The sequence below is a fragment of the Neomonachus schauinslandi genome, chromosome 1, assembly GCF_002201575.2.
Source record: "Neomonachus schauinslandi chromosome 1, ASM220157v2, whole genome shotgun sequence".
NCBI lineage: Eukaryota > Metazoa > Chordata > Mammalia > Carnivora > Phocidae > Neomonachus > Neomonachus schauinslandi.
Genome location: NC_058403.1, coordinates 103,497,911 through 103,515,674, shown reverse-complemented (window position 1 = coordinate 103,515,674; position 17,764 = coordinate 103,497,911). Strand labels below are relative to the sequence as shown.

Below are 17,764 nucleotides of genomic sequence, written 5' to 3'. Positions count from 1 at the left end.
TATATATATATATATATATATATATATATATATATATATATATATAATTGACCAGCAGTTATCCTGGAAGACCATGGTATCATGGTATGACAGAAGATCATAAGTTTGCTTTGGACATTCAAGAAGTAAAATAAAGTAGGCAAGAGGATATGTAGGTACTGAGCTGAGGAGTGTTCTGGCCTGGAGTGTTGGGTTTTTAATTCCTGTTTACCTTTAAATCTTTAGGTATTTTACTTGGAATTTGATAACTATAGAGACCTATAAAGGGGAGGCTATAGTGACCAAAGCGGTATTTCCCATATGGAAAGATTAAATGACAATGACTACTGAATCTTACTCATGGGCCATAGCAAAGATAAATGCCATTTGCCATGGATTGCTTTGGGAGCTGTTAAAATGTGGATGGCACTATTATGGTTATTGGAGATTGTGAAGATGAATAAGACATGGTCTTTGATTTCAGGAAATTTTCATCTAGTTTGACAGTTGGACAGGTAAATAGATGATAACAATGTAGTGTGAGTGCTATGATAGAGAGATGCCCAATATTACTAGGGGAGCATATCAGAGGGCTACTTAACCCAAAATGAGTTAGTCAAGGAAGATTTTCTAAAGGTGTTGATACCTAAGCCATCTGGAAGAACAGAACATGGAAGAGGAAGTAAGAAGGAGAGGGAAAAATAAAGGACTGAAGCAAGAGGGATCACAGAGTGTTTGGGAATTATTTTTATTCCCTCCCTTTTGGGTGAAATTACCATTTTATTGTCAGACAAAATGCAGAAGGTACTTTCTGGAAACAAGAGCGTGACATTTAGCTTTGTTCTTCCTTTTTTCTTTTGTTTCTTTCTCTCCTCTCCTTCCTTCCTTCTCCTTTCCTCTTTTTTTCTTAATAGATAGTATACTTACATAGTTCAAAACTGAACATTATATAATGATATACACATGCAGTAAAGAATCTCTCTTCCACCTTGTCTCCTATCCACCCAATTCCTATCCTCACACCAACCCTCAGAATAAAGGTTGCCACATTTATTAGTTTCCTACACATCCTTCTAGAACTTCTTTAAGAAAGCTATAGGCAAATATAAATATATGCATTTAAACTTATTTTTCCTTTTGAGATTATTGTGACTAAAATAAATTTAAGCAGAGGTTATAAAAGGAGGTGCCAAAGGAGTTTTGACTTGAACAGTTTTAAATCTGGAAAGCAGCACTAAGGAGAAAGGATTGAAGGCTGAGAGACCATTTTGAAGTTTTATAGTAAGTACTGTTGAGAGAGCAGTGATGAAGCTTTACTTAAGGTAGTGGTAGTAGAGAATAAGATAAGTAGAAAATAAGTAAAGAACGTTATCCAACTGGATCTTGATCTGACTTGGGTTCGGAAACCAACTGGTTATTTAATACTAAACAGTAGTGTGGAGACACTAAGGGTAGTATTTGGATGAGTTATGTGAATAAATGGTACATGGAAAGAAAGGTGTAAACCATTGGGACTAATCCATGAAATGAGGAAAAGAAGCTAATAGAGAAGCTGGAATAGCACAGTGGTTAATAGCTCATACACTACCATGAGAGACTATGGACTCCAGGAATCAAACTGAGGGTTTTAGAGGGGAGGGGGGTGCGGGGATGGGTGAGCCTGGTGATGGGTATTAAGGAGGGCGCGTATTTCATGAAGCACTGGGTGTTATATGCAAACATTGAATCATGGAACACTACATCAAAAACTAATGATGTACTGTATGGTGACTAGCATAACATAATTAAAAAAATTATTTAAAAAAATAGCTCATACACTAGAGTTCTCTAGACCTGCTTTTAAATCCAACTCTTCCATTTACTAGCTGTGTGATCCTGGGCAAGTCACTTAATCTCTCTAAGTCTTAGGTTTTTTATCTGTAAAATGGCCATGATGAAAATAACTACCTCCTGGAATTGCATGAGGATTAGAGGAGATAATATATAAGGAAGGCCTTGTATCCAGGACTCACTGAGAAAGGCTAATCATAGATTGGGAAGTCATCTGATCATTTGAAATGAGTGAAGGTAGAGAATGAGAGGGTGGTTAAGTCAAAGTGGAAAAGAAGATGAAATACTTACATGGTTATTTTGGTAATCTGCCAGTAGTTGACTTGAAAATGCCATGTTGAGTTCTTTGAGCCTCAGCCTATCTATACCATAATAGTAAGTTAGACTAAGTGATCATTGAAGTACTTTTAACTATTCTTTGATGCCTAACTAACCATCTGTGAACTCTAAAACCATATCATCTATGTTACAGATTTCAGAATAAAAACGACCGTTTTTTCAGATGCTATTAATTTCTTGATTTGGATTCATTATATGGCAACACCTAGAGTTTTACCTCTGTTAGACATTTAAGTTTGTTTTTATGTGGCTGCTTCCTTAAATAATTTCGTTTTGACCCTAAAATATAGTTTTTTCTTCTCTTTTCTTCTTCTGCCTCTTCTTCTTCTTCTTTTTTTTCAATAACCACCTTGTAAAAAGACTATTGTTTGCCTTGGCCCTTTTAATCTGCCCATGAGGAATTCAAGCCGAATGATAGGGAGCTGTGAAAATCCAGTTAGTGTGAGCTGTAATCTTTTTTGCTGGCTTTAAATAGTTAGAGTACCATGCAGACACCCTGCAGATAACTGAATCAAAACATAAAGTAATCACCTAAACATGGATTCTGCCTTTGCTCTTATGGAACTATAGTAGAAATTGCTAATAACCATTTACTTTTCAGAAAAATACTTGGTCATGATATCAAATAAAATCAGGGTTAGATATTAAAAGCTCTATTTCACAGGTAGGCAACCTGGGTGTTTGTGAAAAGCATTGATTTCTGAAAGTTTGATATTATCCAGTATTTATAATATCCTCTATTGTAGAATTAGGAAAACATCTTTATAGAAAGAGAATATTTATAATCCTCTAATCTTTCAGTTGTCTTCTTCAGATATCGCTCAAGGAAAACAAGAAAATGTTAATATAATCAGGCTTTTTGAACTATAATAAAACACAAGAAGAAAGTATGCTGCCTCTCTTTTTTTTCTTATAAAAGAAACTGGTTTCACTAATGCAGTTTATTGAATTGAGGTAGCAAAATATTCTCTAATAACTTTGTCAAATGGAGGTCTATTTTTCTAGGTTTACTGGCTCCTTTTTTTTTTTTTTAAGTTAAAAGATGGATCTCTCATCCATTAGATTCTGCATTAGAGCGATGAGAAACACTGTGTGCAGTGTGCCGATGCCGCCTCCTAACTTTATTAGCTTTCCATTTTCTAATACTGCTGTTGATAATATTCTGGTGAAGTTTATAAAATAAAATAGGCTATTTGTTGAAACCAGTATCCTAGTGTTGCTGGCATGATTCATGCTACATTAGGAGTTCATAAGTCATTAGTAATCTTTGATGTTCAGTGTGTTATCCTGAGCAGCAAACTTGCACTCCTTTGTTTTGAAAGATTCATAGTGTCTATTCCCGGACAAAGGTTTCATAAAGTGGATGCCTTTCCTATGCTTAGCACTTTGCCTTAGGCGATTTATAGAGCTCAACATGCCAGTTTTTCAAAATAGAGGAGCCCACTTTTCATCAAAAATATAGATTCCGAGACTGTGGTTGCCAGTCCACATTCTCAACACTTAGTTTTTCTGTAAACTTTTTATTACAGAAATATTAAGACTTATAAAAAAGTGAGAGATTGGTATAAAGAACCCAATTTATCCATCTTTTACTTCCAACAATTTGCAGTATATGGTCCGTTTTAGGTGTGCTGTGTACAAGTAGTTTTGGAAAACTATTATTACTATTATTTTTTAAATTGAGTTATAATTAATGTATAATATTATATTAGTTTTTGACCCTAGTTTTGATCATTTGCAGTATACACAAATAACATAATGACTCGATATTTGTGTATACTGCAAAATGATCACCACAGTAGGTCTAGTTACTTTCCATAGTAAAATAAACTATTATATTGCCTAAGATATTATTATGTTGCTGAATGTCTCCATGAAAGTTCTAAAAGCCATTGCTATTTTAGTGGACTGATAAGTTTGGGTATGTGGTTAGAGTAATAATATTATTAAGAGAGACCTTATAAGTTAGATATTTTATGAGCAGTTGTAATGCTCTCATTTGCATACAGTGTACTGTGTATGTTGTGTAAAACATTCTGACCAACAGATGTTAGTAGAGGACTGTCCAGGTATTTGCTAATAATGATAGCATTACTTCTCATTTAGTTTCTATTTTCTCACTTGTAACTATCTTTGTCTCTATCCTTTCTAAGCTGCCTACTCCTATAGTCACGCCAAATGTGGGGCTCAAACTCTTGGCCCTGAGGTCAATAGTCACATGCTCTACTGTCCTATAGTCACATCTTAAAAAGTTAACAAGCTTGTCATTATCACCAGCTGTACCTCCAAATTATATCTTGTTAGCATATATTTCTTTCTCTCCACCATCTACATTTCCAACTCAGTTACTTTAGTATCCTCTATAAAAATGTTTGACCTTATTGAGGCCATCAAAAGAAAAGCCTTTTCTTTTTTCTTTTATTTATCTCCACTGATACCTGAATGGAGGGATATTTCCACTGATATGGACCAAGCCAGTATCATTTTCTACCTGAGGTATAGCTTAGTGTCTTAGTTGCACTTCTTACTTTCACTCTTGCCCTCCCTACAAACCATTATCCACACAGCAACCAGAGAGATCTCCTAAAAACATTAGTCATCCTCCTTCAGTTTTTCTCCCTCAGTTTACATTGGAGTGACTTAATTGATTATAAAATTTGAAAGTTGTTATCACCAAATTTCCCTTGTATCAAAACCTACCAGTTGCACCAAGTTAAGTGGTAACTACTAAATGATAAATGATCTGGCCTATGCCATGAACTTTTAACTGGTACTTTAAATATAATTATTTCTATAAATAAGCCATGAAAGCATATGGTCTACTTTATAGCAGGTGGTCAGACAATTTGAAAGAAGAATATCAAAATTAACTTAATCTTTAAAACTGAAAAACAGAAAAGACATGTTTTCTATCTTTTTTTTAAATTTTATTTTATTATGTTAATCACCATACATTATTACATCATTAGTTTTTGATGTAGTGTTCCATGATTCATTGTTTGCATATAACACCCAGTGCTCCATTCAATACGTGCCATCTTTAATACCCATCACCAGGCTACCCATCCCTTCCCCCAGAACCCTCAGTTTGTTTTTCAGAGTCCATAGTCTCTCATGGTTCATCTCCCCCTTCTATTTCCCCCCCTTCATTTTTCCCTTCCTACTATCTTCTTCTTTTTTTTTTAAACGTATAATGTATTATTTGTTTCAGCAACCCTCAGTTTGTTTCCTGAGATTAAGAATTCCTCATATCATCGTGTGCCTGGGTGGCTCAGTCGTTGGGCATCGGCCTTCGGCTCAGGTCATGATCCCAGGGTCCTGGGATCGAGCCCCGCATCGGGCTCCCTGCTCCGCGGGAAGCCTGCTTCTCCCTCTCCCACTCCCCCTGCTTGTGTTCCCTCTCTCGCTGTGTCTCTCTCTGTCAAATAAATAAATAAAATCTTCAAAAAAAAAAAAAAGAATTCCTCATATCAGTGAGATCATATGATACAAGGACATGTTTTCTATCTTGAAGAGAATTTAAGAAGTATCCTTTCTGACTTAGTAAATGTTTTCAAAGACTGTGATAATAGAAATAAAGAAACTTTTTTATCTTTTTAACGAGATAGTTTACCTGTGATACAGTTTCTTCCTTTTCCTTGACTTTGAGGAAGAAGATAAGGAATTCTCTAATATTATGTATTTGAATCGCTTTCAAATTATGTTTTTAAACTATCAATCTTGATACTCTTTTTTCTACCTCTTTCCTTTTTCCCTTTACAAAACCAGTCTTTTGTTTCTCTCAGTAATGATGCTGAGCTCCCAATGCCTCAGCACCAAAAGAAATTTTATAGATTGTCATGTTAGATACATGGCAACAGAGACCTAGTCCAGCCTATTTTCTTTACAGATGAGAAAACTGAGGCTACCAGAGGTTAAATGATGTATTTTCCCAAGGTAGCTATCAAGGTGAGATTTTGATAAGTTAATAGTTATATAGTTGTACAAATAACTCTGATCTTATTGAAGTACATGTTTTACACTTAGACATTTTGTATCTCCCCACTGTGACTAACTCCAGCATATATTTAAAATATAAGTATTAATAAATATGGTCATTTTTCTGGGGTGTTGAGATTCAGTTAACCTGCTGCCTCTTGATAACTCATTAAAATGCATTCCTCTACCTGTCACTAGCTATTCCACTTACTGCTGCCCAGAACTAAAGGGTTTGCTGTTCTTGTTAAAAAGGAAGATTTGCATTGCATCCCTTTGGGCTTAGACACAATTGGAAGCTATGGAACAGATTAAGGATAAGTATCACAGACACATTAGTGACTTACTTGGGGCTTTCTCACAGATTTAACCAAAAGAATTGTGGGAGGAAAAAAAAATCTTACACCTAACAGGAAAAAAAAAAAAAACATTTAGGGAGACTGAAGTGTGAATAAAATTCTAATAGTCCTTACAAATATTTTTTCCTTAAACTAAAATTAAACACTAAAAATAACACCTAAAGAGAATATTAATTACATCTAAAATAAGGACTACTTCATACCATTGTATCAGTCAGGGACCAGTCAAGAAGATGAAACCACACTAGTTATCTTAATAGAATTTTTTATGGTGAGTTGGTTAATTAGGTATGGGAGGGTGATGCAAAAGGGGGAATACTGAGATAACAGAGATAGTAATAGCAAGAATCAGGTACTGCTCCTGGGGGAACAAAGAGAAGAGGTTGGGTGCTCTCTTTGGCAGCTCATATACTACCATTGGAACAATACAGAGAAGATTAACATGGCCCTTGCACAAGGATGACGCACAAATTTGTGAAGCGTTCCATATATTTTCCAGAATATTTGCGGGGGGGTGGGAAGAGAAGAGGTTGAGATTATGATTTAAGATCTCAGAGAAGGGCAGAGCTGGGACCCAGACCTGGGAGGACTAGGTGTTGCTTGACTAGTGTTGGTACCTCAGGGGCTTGTGGGATGGGCTCCACAGAGCTAAGAGCTGGACCTTTGAGAAGGGGATGTTGCTTGGCTGTGCTAGTGGCCTCTGAGGGAATATGATGGGTCTGGTTCTGGGAAAATGGAAAACAACAGCAACGACCTAGAAATTGGAACCAACTCTACTGAGTTACTTCCTCTGGAGTAAAGAGTTGTTGCAGGGGCAGCCCTGACAGGAGCAGCAAGTAAAACAGGGAAGCCCTTCTCACTTTCTGGAACTATTCAACTTTCTTCTCACACCTCTTCCTAGCAGAACTTAACAGGGAGCTAGCTGGCAAAGGAAAAATGTCATTTGCAGAGTTCTATAATAAATTTATGGCAGAGGTAGCAGCTTAGTAACTAGCACAACCATTAATTGCCATTTTCATCCTTTTATACTGAAAACTTTACATTTCTCTTCCCTGAAGTGCTAATAGTTGTTTATATCCATTGGTTCCTACTATTGTTCAAGAGATAACAAATAACTTGAATGTTTGAGATTATTGATTAGGTCTTTCTCAATCTATGTGCCCCATGCCTAGTGTTATGTAAGGTTATGTAGGCTTTTGCCCATCGTGGTAACTTCATTGTATAGTATGTGGCTCAGCATCTTCTTTCTTACAAATGCTAAGGGTGTACGGTTCTGAGTCCTGAGTTTACTTTCCTCTATACATTTTCACTGCAATAAACTTCTTTTTGCTCTTTTACTTTCTTTCCCTTTTCTGTACCCACCTGGAGTTTCCTCTTTTGAGACTGGCCCATAACAGGATTGATTTGTAGTTTGTGCATACTGGAACCAAAAATATGGGTTAAAATGTGTATATTAGCAATTAAGAGCCTTTTAACATTTTGTGTAAGGGAACTTAAAGTTAAGGAATATTTTCCATATACCATTGTTCAAGGTTTTTTTTCCTCATTATTGGCCCCTCCAGAGAAGAATTAAATTTAAATCAATTTGATCGATTTTCATTTAACTTGAATGAGAGAGAAATTAACAAATACTAAGGAATAAGATTCCTGAATTGAGTTGAGCTCTGGAAGGCCACAAACCAGTTTAATACCTAAAAATTTGTCTGCTCTCCTCCTCCAATTGAGAATTGAGAATCCATCTATATAATATACATGCTATATATTAAGAGACTTGGGTTCCAGTACAAACTCAGTTCCTGAATACAAACTCCTTTACCAAATAAGGATCTCCTTGTCTTCCCCTCCCCCTCCAGCCCCTTAATGAAAGAAATGGCTTTCCAACTTTTCTTATCGCTTCTTTAATCCTTATCTTCCTCTTTCCTTCTTTCCCCTTACTTGCTCCATTTGCCCCCTTGGCTGGGGTGAATGGATGGACAGAGATCCTTTTACTCTCCTGCCGCACATGCAAAGCATATAGTTTGGAAACCATTTCGTCTATGATTATATCACATAATTCAATACATTGAAAGGCTGTTTGGAAATCATTGGAGAGAAATGTGAGCTAGGTTTCTGGGCCAGGGTTCAGAAACTTTTTTCCATAAAGATCCAGATAGTAAATATTTTCGGCTTTGTGGGCTTACAGTGTCTGTCAGAACTACTTAGCTCTGTGGTTGTAATGTGAAAAGCAGCCACAGACAATAAATAAATGAATAGGCATGTCTATGTTGCAGTAAATTTTACTTACAAAAGCAGGCAATGGGGCCAAGTTAGCCTAAGGACTATAGTTTGTCATCTTCTGGTCTAGGCCGCCACAGCCTTTTCTATAGAATAGTGGCCTCCCAAATGAGGCACACACACTTTGATTGCACCCTCCATAACTTAAATACAATTTTTAGTATATGTGTATATATATCCCAGTTTATTTAAAAATTTGATAGATGTACTAATATACTAATCTATTATGTCATCATGTTTAAGAGTAGCATACTTTGCATTGTATAGATACATACTAACCTATTTAATAATCCTTGTGTCTTTCGACATATAAGTGGTTTTCATTTATTAGTGAAATGATGGATATTCTTTTTTTTATTATGTTATGTTAATCACCATACATTACATCATTAGTTTTTGATGGATATTCTTATACATAAATATTGTACATATACATATATGTATATGTACATATATGCAGAAATATTTTTGTATCTAAATACCTTTGTGTATATTATATTTCTGTAGAATAAATTCCCAGAAGTGAACTTTCTGGGTCAAAGAGTATTGGTTTTTATGAGGTTAACACACATTGTCATTTTGCACCCTGGGAAGCTAGTATGAATTTCCCCTTCTTCCACCACTAGCAATGAGTAAGTGCCCACTTTTAATGTACTGAAAATTATTATTACTCTAGCCAAAAATTTATTGACTGAATCAGTAAAATAATTAGAAATACAGTTAGTATAATATGATACTTATTTCTGTGGATGACGGAAAATTTACTTTGTCATTTCTGATTACAATACCCTTTCTAGAGGGAATTTAATGATGCTATTTCTTGACTATTACTAGAAGGGATGGATACTGACATATCTGATAAAAGGATGGCTGAGCACCCAGGAAGTAAGTCTTCCAGCGCTTCAGTGAAGCCATTTCAGACCCACTTTTTGTAGCATTATAACAAAGCACACACAGGTTCAGACATTTATTCATCAGCTCTCCCAAGAGGCTAGCTAGTTTCACTTTCAGAGCTCTATTTATATGAAGTAGTAAACCATTAAGAACTGTATACTTTGTATCTGCATGGCTTTAGCTTCTTATATTCTGAAGTTAATGGGGTGGGGGGGAATCCCATCTTTTTAGATTGTATGCCATGACTTTTTCCTCATTGTATCTCAATTCAGATATCACTATTGATAAAATTCCTGGAAAAAATTACTGAGTTAACATCACCTTGGGAATGGGATGCCTAAAACAGCAGGTGATAGGATTTGTCAAATTATCATCAGGTGAAAGCATTTTAAGACTGAAAATAGTAAAATCTGGCATTTTAAAATTACTTTCTAAATAGTTTTATAAATTCCAGATTTCTAAATGTAGTAAATAGTGCTTTAGGACTATGTGATACATGTATATTTTTTTAAAGGGTAGCTTTTCCTTGCCTACTAAATGTGAGGTTTTATTTTTTCTTTCTGGTGCTGTCAGGTTTGAAGGAGATTAAGTTGCTGGTTGGAACTGAAAATGCTGTGTAGGAATTAATATACCCAATTAAGATTTTTTTGCAGCTCTTTATTTGACATAATTTCAAACTTAACAAATATGTTTCAAGAAGAGTAAAGAACTCTCATATACACTTTACCCAGATTCACCAGTTGTTTACATTTTTGCCTCATTTGCTTTATCAAATTTTCTGTCTGTCTCTCAGTACTCTTTTTTCTGAATCATTTGATAGTAAGTGGCAGGCATCAGTCCCTTCATGCCTAAATATTTTTGTGTATATTCCATAAGAATTTTTTTTTAAGGTAGCCACAGTCAGTAATCAAAATCAAGAAATTTAACGTTGATACAGTATTATATAATCAGTTCATAGTCCCAGTTATGTCATATAACTTCCTATTTGCGTGTCAACCACCTTTACCGTCCATAAAAGGCTGAGTCCGGTCCAGGGTCATGTATTACAGTTAGTTGTCATGTCTCTTTAGTTTCCTTTAATGTAGACTAGTTCCTTGGCTTTTCTTTGTCTTTCATGACCTTGACATTTTTAAAGCTATATAGGCTGGTTGTTTGATAGAATGTCCCTCAATTTGGGTTTTTCCAACATTTCCTAATGATTAGAGTCAGGTTGTGCATTTTTTTGTCAGGAATATCACAGAAATAATGTGATATTACTCATATCAGGACTCACAGCACATCATATCAGGACTCACAGGATGTTGGTTTGTTCCATTATTGGTGATGGTAACTTTGATCATTTGGTTAAGGTCCATTCAAAATTTGATCTGACAACATAAAAAGAACTTTTATAGTGGTTTGATTTCTAAGGCACACATTCTTGTTGAATAAATTGATATGTTTTCTCTGTATATATTACCTGTTCCCCATTTGGGGAACAAAACAAAACAAAATGGGCTTCTTTGTTTAATATTGGTGAAAAAATTAAGTGAATAAATAAAATAATAGATTTGTATCATTCTACTTGTATCAATTTCAGGGGGTTTATTTCTACTTGCTTGGTTTCAAATTCTTTATAGTTTGTTTACAGACTGTATTGGTAGAAGATACTACATTTTAAAACTTACCTAAAGAGTTGTTATAATATGGAATTTTAATTTTAAAATTGTTTCATGTTTTAATACTTTCTTCCTTTTCTCATGCAGTGCTGAGCCCTATTCGTATATTATCCCCATTGTTTCTAGCCCTGTACCAAATCAAATCTGGAATATTCCATTATTTATATACTCCTCTTAGATAAATTTTAAATTAGGAATGAAACAGATACAAAAGCATGATATTCCATAAGTATTTGGTTTTAAGAATTTTATTTTAAGGTGAGAAGGACTGTCACAACTTCTTTACTTTCAGAGAATCCATTTCTGAAAGATTAAAATGTATCCTTTTTCAAGTCCTTAAGAGAATTCCAGGGCGCCTGGGTGGCTCAGTTGGTTAAGCGACTGCCTTCGGCTCAGGTCATGATCCTGGAGTCCCGGGATGGAGTCCCGCATCGGGCTCCCTGCTCAGCGGGGAGTCTGCTTCTCCCTCTGACCCTCTTCCCTCTCATGCTCTCTCTCATTCTCTCTCTCAAATAAATAAATAAAATCTTTAAAAAAAAAAAAAAAAGAATTCCAATCTCCTTTAACAATCTATTCAAGTACTTAACACACTCTAGAAATTCTTTTCTGTAGTTGACCTAAGTCTTCTATCCTATTTCATGTTTATTTGTAGTAAAGATGAAGAATAACTAGTTAATGGCTTTGAAAATATTAAATCCCACATCCTCAGTAAATTACTTGCTTTCAGAGATACCATTTTCTAGTTCTCTAGTCAGATGTGTGACTAATGTGTGGCCATCATGCCACTCTTTAGTTAGAAATCCAGAATTGGAGAAGGACCATGGACCATGGACCTTTTATTTATTGGCCTCAACTTTAATGTTATTAAATTTACAGTATGCCATATGGTTTTTAATCCAAGCAAAAAACCAATAATGCATTATTTCTTTTGAGTGGGAATATTATTGAGATATGCTGAGAGTATTGGAGTTTTATATAAAGTTGAGCTGCAGAAGAAAGTTTGAAAATCAATAATTTTATATGTTATAATTTAGGTTTTCACCGCATTTCTCAAATTATTTAAGGTCTAGTTCTTTATTGTACTTTTAATAAATAGTTGCTAGTAACTTTTCAAGCACATATATAGTTCCAAGTAAAAGAACAAAGAAAGCTGAAAAATAGTAAAATAACACGCAGAAAGATGGGTTAAAATAAGACCGTAAGAGTGAAGTTGTTCTTTACCCATTGGCTAAAATGTCATTTGTTGTTACTTTTCCTTTTAATGTTTTTGAATTTTAGCACTGATGGTTTAACTCTATATTGAGTAGAAAGGTAATTGAAAACAACTGTCTGTATGTTTTTGTTTACTATAGTTTGGCTTTATGCAATTTTACCATCAGATGTTTACTAAATTCTTAAAATATTTTAGTCTAAAATCTACAGTAGATGTGTATGATTTATGTTTACTTTTGGAAAGTGTTATAAATATATATATTTTTTAAAGACCAGAAATAGATTAGAGAAACAAAATCATAACAAATTCAAATTTTAACACTCAGTTTAAGTAAACTAAGGTTAATAAATTTAATTATATCTAGTAAAGTATTCCCATATCTTTTGAAAGTTGATTTCATTTTTTCTTATCAAGTCGATTTTATAAAAATAAATGACTATCTAGGGTACTAAGAAAAGCGTGTTGCTTAAAATCAGATGTTTAAAATGAAATTGTTGACTGCAAATGTGTAAAAGAACAAATATATACACATGCATGCATACATATTACAAATATATACACATACATACATTCTCTCTCTCCATATATATATAAGCTTTGGGTGTCTGTATCCAACAGTGGGTGCTCTGGAGATACATTTAGAAGTGAATTATGACTCAGATTTCAAGGCCTGCCCAATATTCTGAGTTAGTATTCGACTTAAAGAATGAAGTCATGTTTCAGCCTATGTCAGGGGAACAAGGCACACAGTTTTAGATAATCTTATACTGCTCAGACAGGTTGGCAATCACTAAATTAAACTCATGATGCAGTTTGGTTAAATGATCCACTGATTACCAAGTAATCACAGCACTCTGGGAATCTGGGTTCAGTAACTCATGGCTGTGTATGGAAATAATGCTTATATGACAATTTTTTTTGCTACTGATGGATGTGTTTAAAATGTATTGGCTGTTCTTGGGAGTGGCATTTGATGAAGTTTGGGGCTGGGACCTCAATTATTGGAAAGAGTATACTTCTAGTTGGCTGCTTTAAAGGCAACAATGTTGATTGAATGAGTAATATAAAACAGAAACAGAATTCAGTATAAAACATTGTGGCTTTCCCATTCTTTTTCTTTTAGCAAAATGATTATGACCTTAAGAAAAGGCACCTACTGACTCTTGCAAGTGGAAAGGAAAAGATATGAAATCCTTTTCAACATGTCCTTATCTTATTACTTCCACTGTGATTTTATCATCATCAGTGTAGATGCAGATATTCCCCCCAAAGTTTTTTCTTATCAGTGGGCTCAGCTTTCTATATTGTCCTCAAGTTAGCTTAGTTAAACTTACTAGGAAACTGTCAGTTTGGTGTCTTTGCAACTACTCTATTATTTTCTTGTGACCACAATTCTCTTAATAATTGCTCTGAAGTGATGAACAAGATTTCAGAAATTGATTGTAATGAGAGTTAAGAAAAACATTTGGAATCCACAGAGTTAATGAAATAACCCTTGATTATCTAAATTTAATACAAGAACTCATGTAGTATCATAGTGAAAAGTTTCCTGTTTTATATTTAAGAGTATTTTAATTGAATCTTAATGCATTTAAGTTTCTACAGACCATTAATTTTGGCATTATTTTTCATGATAAATGCTATGTGTTTAGAAAAATCAGTATTAAAATTTAGCTTCAAAGAATTCATGAAGAGAAACATAATGAAATCTTGATATATTATATACAAAAGACAAATCCCCGATCATTTCTTTTTATGCAAATGAATTTGATTTAGACATAATTCCCCAACATCACCATGAATTTCCATCTGTGTAACCCTGATGTTCTTAAGCAGTCTGCAGTTACCTCATGCTCTGGGCTATATTCACTGTGCATGTATGGAAACTGTGACTGTCTTAACACTTTAGATGATGATATGAATAACAATTGTTTGTTGATTTTATTCTCTATCTCCCTGGATAACCTGCTGTCTGCAAAGGCTGAATAAGTGGCAGATAGCTTTTGTCATCCCTTATCCAAGCTGTACACTTGTAAGGAAGAGCAGGGATAATCGCCTCAATCTAATTAGGGGTTAAAAGAGGCCATGACTGTGATGTGGCAGTGAGACACCTTACTGTAGCAATCCTGTTTGCATTAGAAAAATAAGGTTGTCATATTGATTATTCAAATTGACTTATATTGGCCAAGGCTCAATGGTTTGTATTGCAGCTGAAGCAGTTGAAGATCCCAGCTATTCACAGAAGACCTATGCTATAGCATATATTGTATTGTGGCTTGTTTGCTAATTTGGGGTTTTACGAATGAAGACGGAGTTTAATCAGGCGATTTAAAGGTTAAACTGATCATCAGAAACTGAAGTTTAGCTTCCACCTTGTGATAGCAATGATTATGTAAATTCTGAATAAGTGAAGATCTAGTGACATTTTACGCTCTAACTGAAGATATTATGTATAAATATAAAAGCATTATTTAGAGCTGTTTTAGTCTGTTGATGATGCATATTTTGATGGTAAAGAAAAAGGGGTAATTAGTATTAGTCAAAAGGATGCAGCTTGTTTCCTGTTTCCCTTCTCACTTCTCTTCAACCTGCTCTCCTTTGCTTCACCCAGTTCTGGATTTTGGGTATGTTCTTAGAACAGAAATACTGGAAAATAGAGTCAGGTTTGAAAATTTCTGTACAAATCTTTAATCACTCTTTCTTGAATGTCCTACTTAACTCTATAAGTCCCACTAAGTTGCTATGCACGGATGGCCTATATTTTGATATACATATCAAATGTCTGTAGACATTGGATACTTTTTATGAAACCTCCATTATAGAACTAATTTTTAAAATAAAGAGTTAGTATTATAGTCCCCTCTAGTAGTAGTCAGTTGTTTTGCATTTTGCTTTCTCCTGCTTGAGTATCACAAGGATTCATGGGAATTTTATTCAACATATTTCAGTCAGAATTGTTATTTTGTTGTTTTTTGATGCTCAAATTGTAGCAAGTTTGTTCAGCATGAATCTCTTCAAATTGGCTCCTGTGTTCTTTACACATGACCCTGTTAGTTTTAAATGATTCTTTACATTTTGTTTCAGTCTCAGACTGAAATTTTTTGTTCCGGAGCCTGGAATTAACCATTTACCCAAATAACCTTGGCTCCTTTTAGTCAAGAATGGTATTTAGAGATCAAAATACGATGCTCCAGGGATGGCATTTCTTTAGTTCAGTGGGCAGAACTTGAGAACACACTGTGTTTCCTTGAGTCTAAGATGTGGTCAATTGTAATTTTATGTACTACTATGAAAGAAAAAATATTACCATTGGGGCTCCTGGGTGGCTCAGATGGTTAAGCGTCTGCCTTCGGCTCAGGTCATGATCTCAGGGTCCTGGGATCGAGTCCCGCATCGGGCTCCCTGCTCCTTGGGAGCATGCTTCTCCCTCTGCCTCTCTCTCTCTGTCTCTAATGAATAAATAAATAAAATCTTTAAAAAAAAAATTGCCATTAATTTTAAGATACCATCTAATGCAAATGCATCCTCATTACAGATATGTTAAAATAATATTCAAAATGTACTTTTAGAATCAATGAAATATGGTATACTAAAACATGAATTCATACTATTATTTTAAATTGAAATTTATTATCACAGGATTTTGACTTAAGGTTTAGTTTATACATACATTTTTTTTCTTTTTCAGTGAATGTGTTCCTAATAACATTGGCATAATTATTTGCTTTATTGTATGGTATGCATGAAATAGTTTTTTAAAATAATGTTCTTGAGTTTATAAACAGTTGATAGAAAAACTGTAAGTAGAACTTTATCAGAGAATCCAGCAGTAAGTCGGAAAAATGAACCAGGAGTTAGGAGTGGTTCAAACTAGAAATATAAAGGTAATTCAATATTGTGAAATTTGTTAATATAATTAGCTATAATAATAAGTCAAAAGAGTGTAGTGATGTCTACCCTTCTTCATTTCAGTTATTTTTGGTAATTCAGAGTTAAGGGTGTTATGTGATTTTAAAAATGTAAGTTAAATCATACAGTAAAACACACAAATCTTACGTATGCAGTTCGGTAAGTTTTATCAAATATATTCATTTGTGTTCCATATTGCATCCCTTTCAAAAATTTCCTTGTGCTCCTTTGTAGTCAGTCCCTTCCCCCAGCTTCCAGAGGCAATCACTATTCTAATTTCATTTACAATAGATTAGTTCAAGAACTTAATATAAATGGCATCTCATAGTATGTATTTTTTTGTACCTGGCTTCATTTGCTTAGCAGGTTTTTGAGATTTATCCATGTTGCTGCATATATTAGTAGTTTATTCCTTTTATTGCTGACTACTGTTCCATTGTATGAATGTACCACAATTCATTCTATTGAAGGATATTTTGGCTTGTTTTCACTTTGGAGCTATTAAGAATAAAGCTGCGGTGGATTTTCTTGTACAAGTCTTTGTGGAATATATGTTTTCGTCTCTCTTGGGTAAATATCTAGCAGTGAGTTTTCAGTTTTTTAGACTAAAGCAGCTATGAACATTTGTGTACATGTCTCTGAAGTGACATATGTTTGCATTTCTTTTGCATAAATACCTAGCAGTGGAATAGATGGATTGTATGATAGGTGTATATTTAACTGCCAGATGGTTTTGCACAGTTGTTTTAGTTTACATTCCCATAAACAATTTATGTTTCAACAAGAAGTTTCAGTTGCACATCTTTGCCAATATTTGGTGTTACAGACCTTTGAATTCCAGCTATTCTAATGGATTTGAAGTGGTTTTCATTGTGAGTTTTAACTAGCATTTTTCTGGTGACTAATGATTTTAAACACTTTTTTTCTGTGCTTACTGGCCATTTGTATATTTTCCTTGTAAAGTATTTGTTCAAGCCTTTTATCTATTTTTCAAAAAAAGATTATTTCTCTTTTTATTATTGAGTTGTTGAAATTTCTTACATATTCTATGTTCAATTCCTTTGTTAGGCATGTGTTGTGGATATTTTTTCCTGGTCTATGGCTTATCTGTTAATTTCTTAACAATGTTTTTATATAAATAGTTTTATAATTTGAAGTCTTATATGTAATTTTTTTCTTTTATTACTACTTGGACTTTTTTTCTTACATGTAAAAGCTAGAATCAGTTTGTCAGGTTCTACAAAAATCCTTGTTGGTACTTTGATTGGAATTGCACTGAATCTATAGATCTATTTGGTGGGAACTTGTATCCGTAAGATACTACATTTTACCAT

The 17,764-nt window shown here is 34.2% G+C and overlaps 1 protein-coding gene and 1 non-coding gene across 2 annotated transcripts in view; both read left to right on the top strand.

Annotated features, from left to right (window-relative positions):
• Positions 1–17,764, top strand: part of RSRC1 (arginine and serine rich coiled-coil 1) — a 411,838-nt gene that overhangs the window by 137,935 nt on the left and 256,139 nt on the right. The gene's annotated exons all lie outside the window — the stretch shown is intronic.
• Positions 6,870–6,976, top strand: LOC123326933. The gene has a single exon (XR_006541404.1). It is a non-coding gene; the product is annotated as a U6 spliceosomal RNA (small nuclear RNA).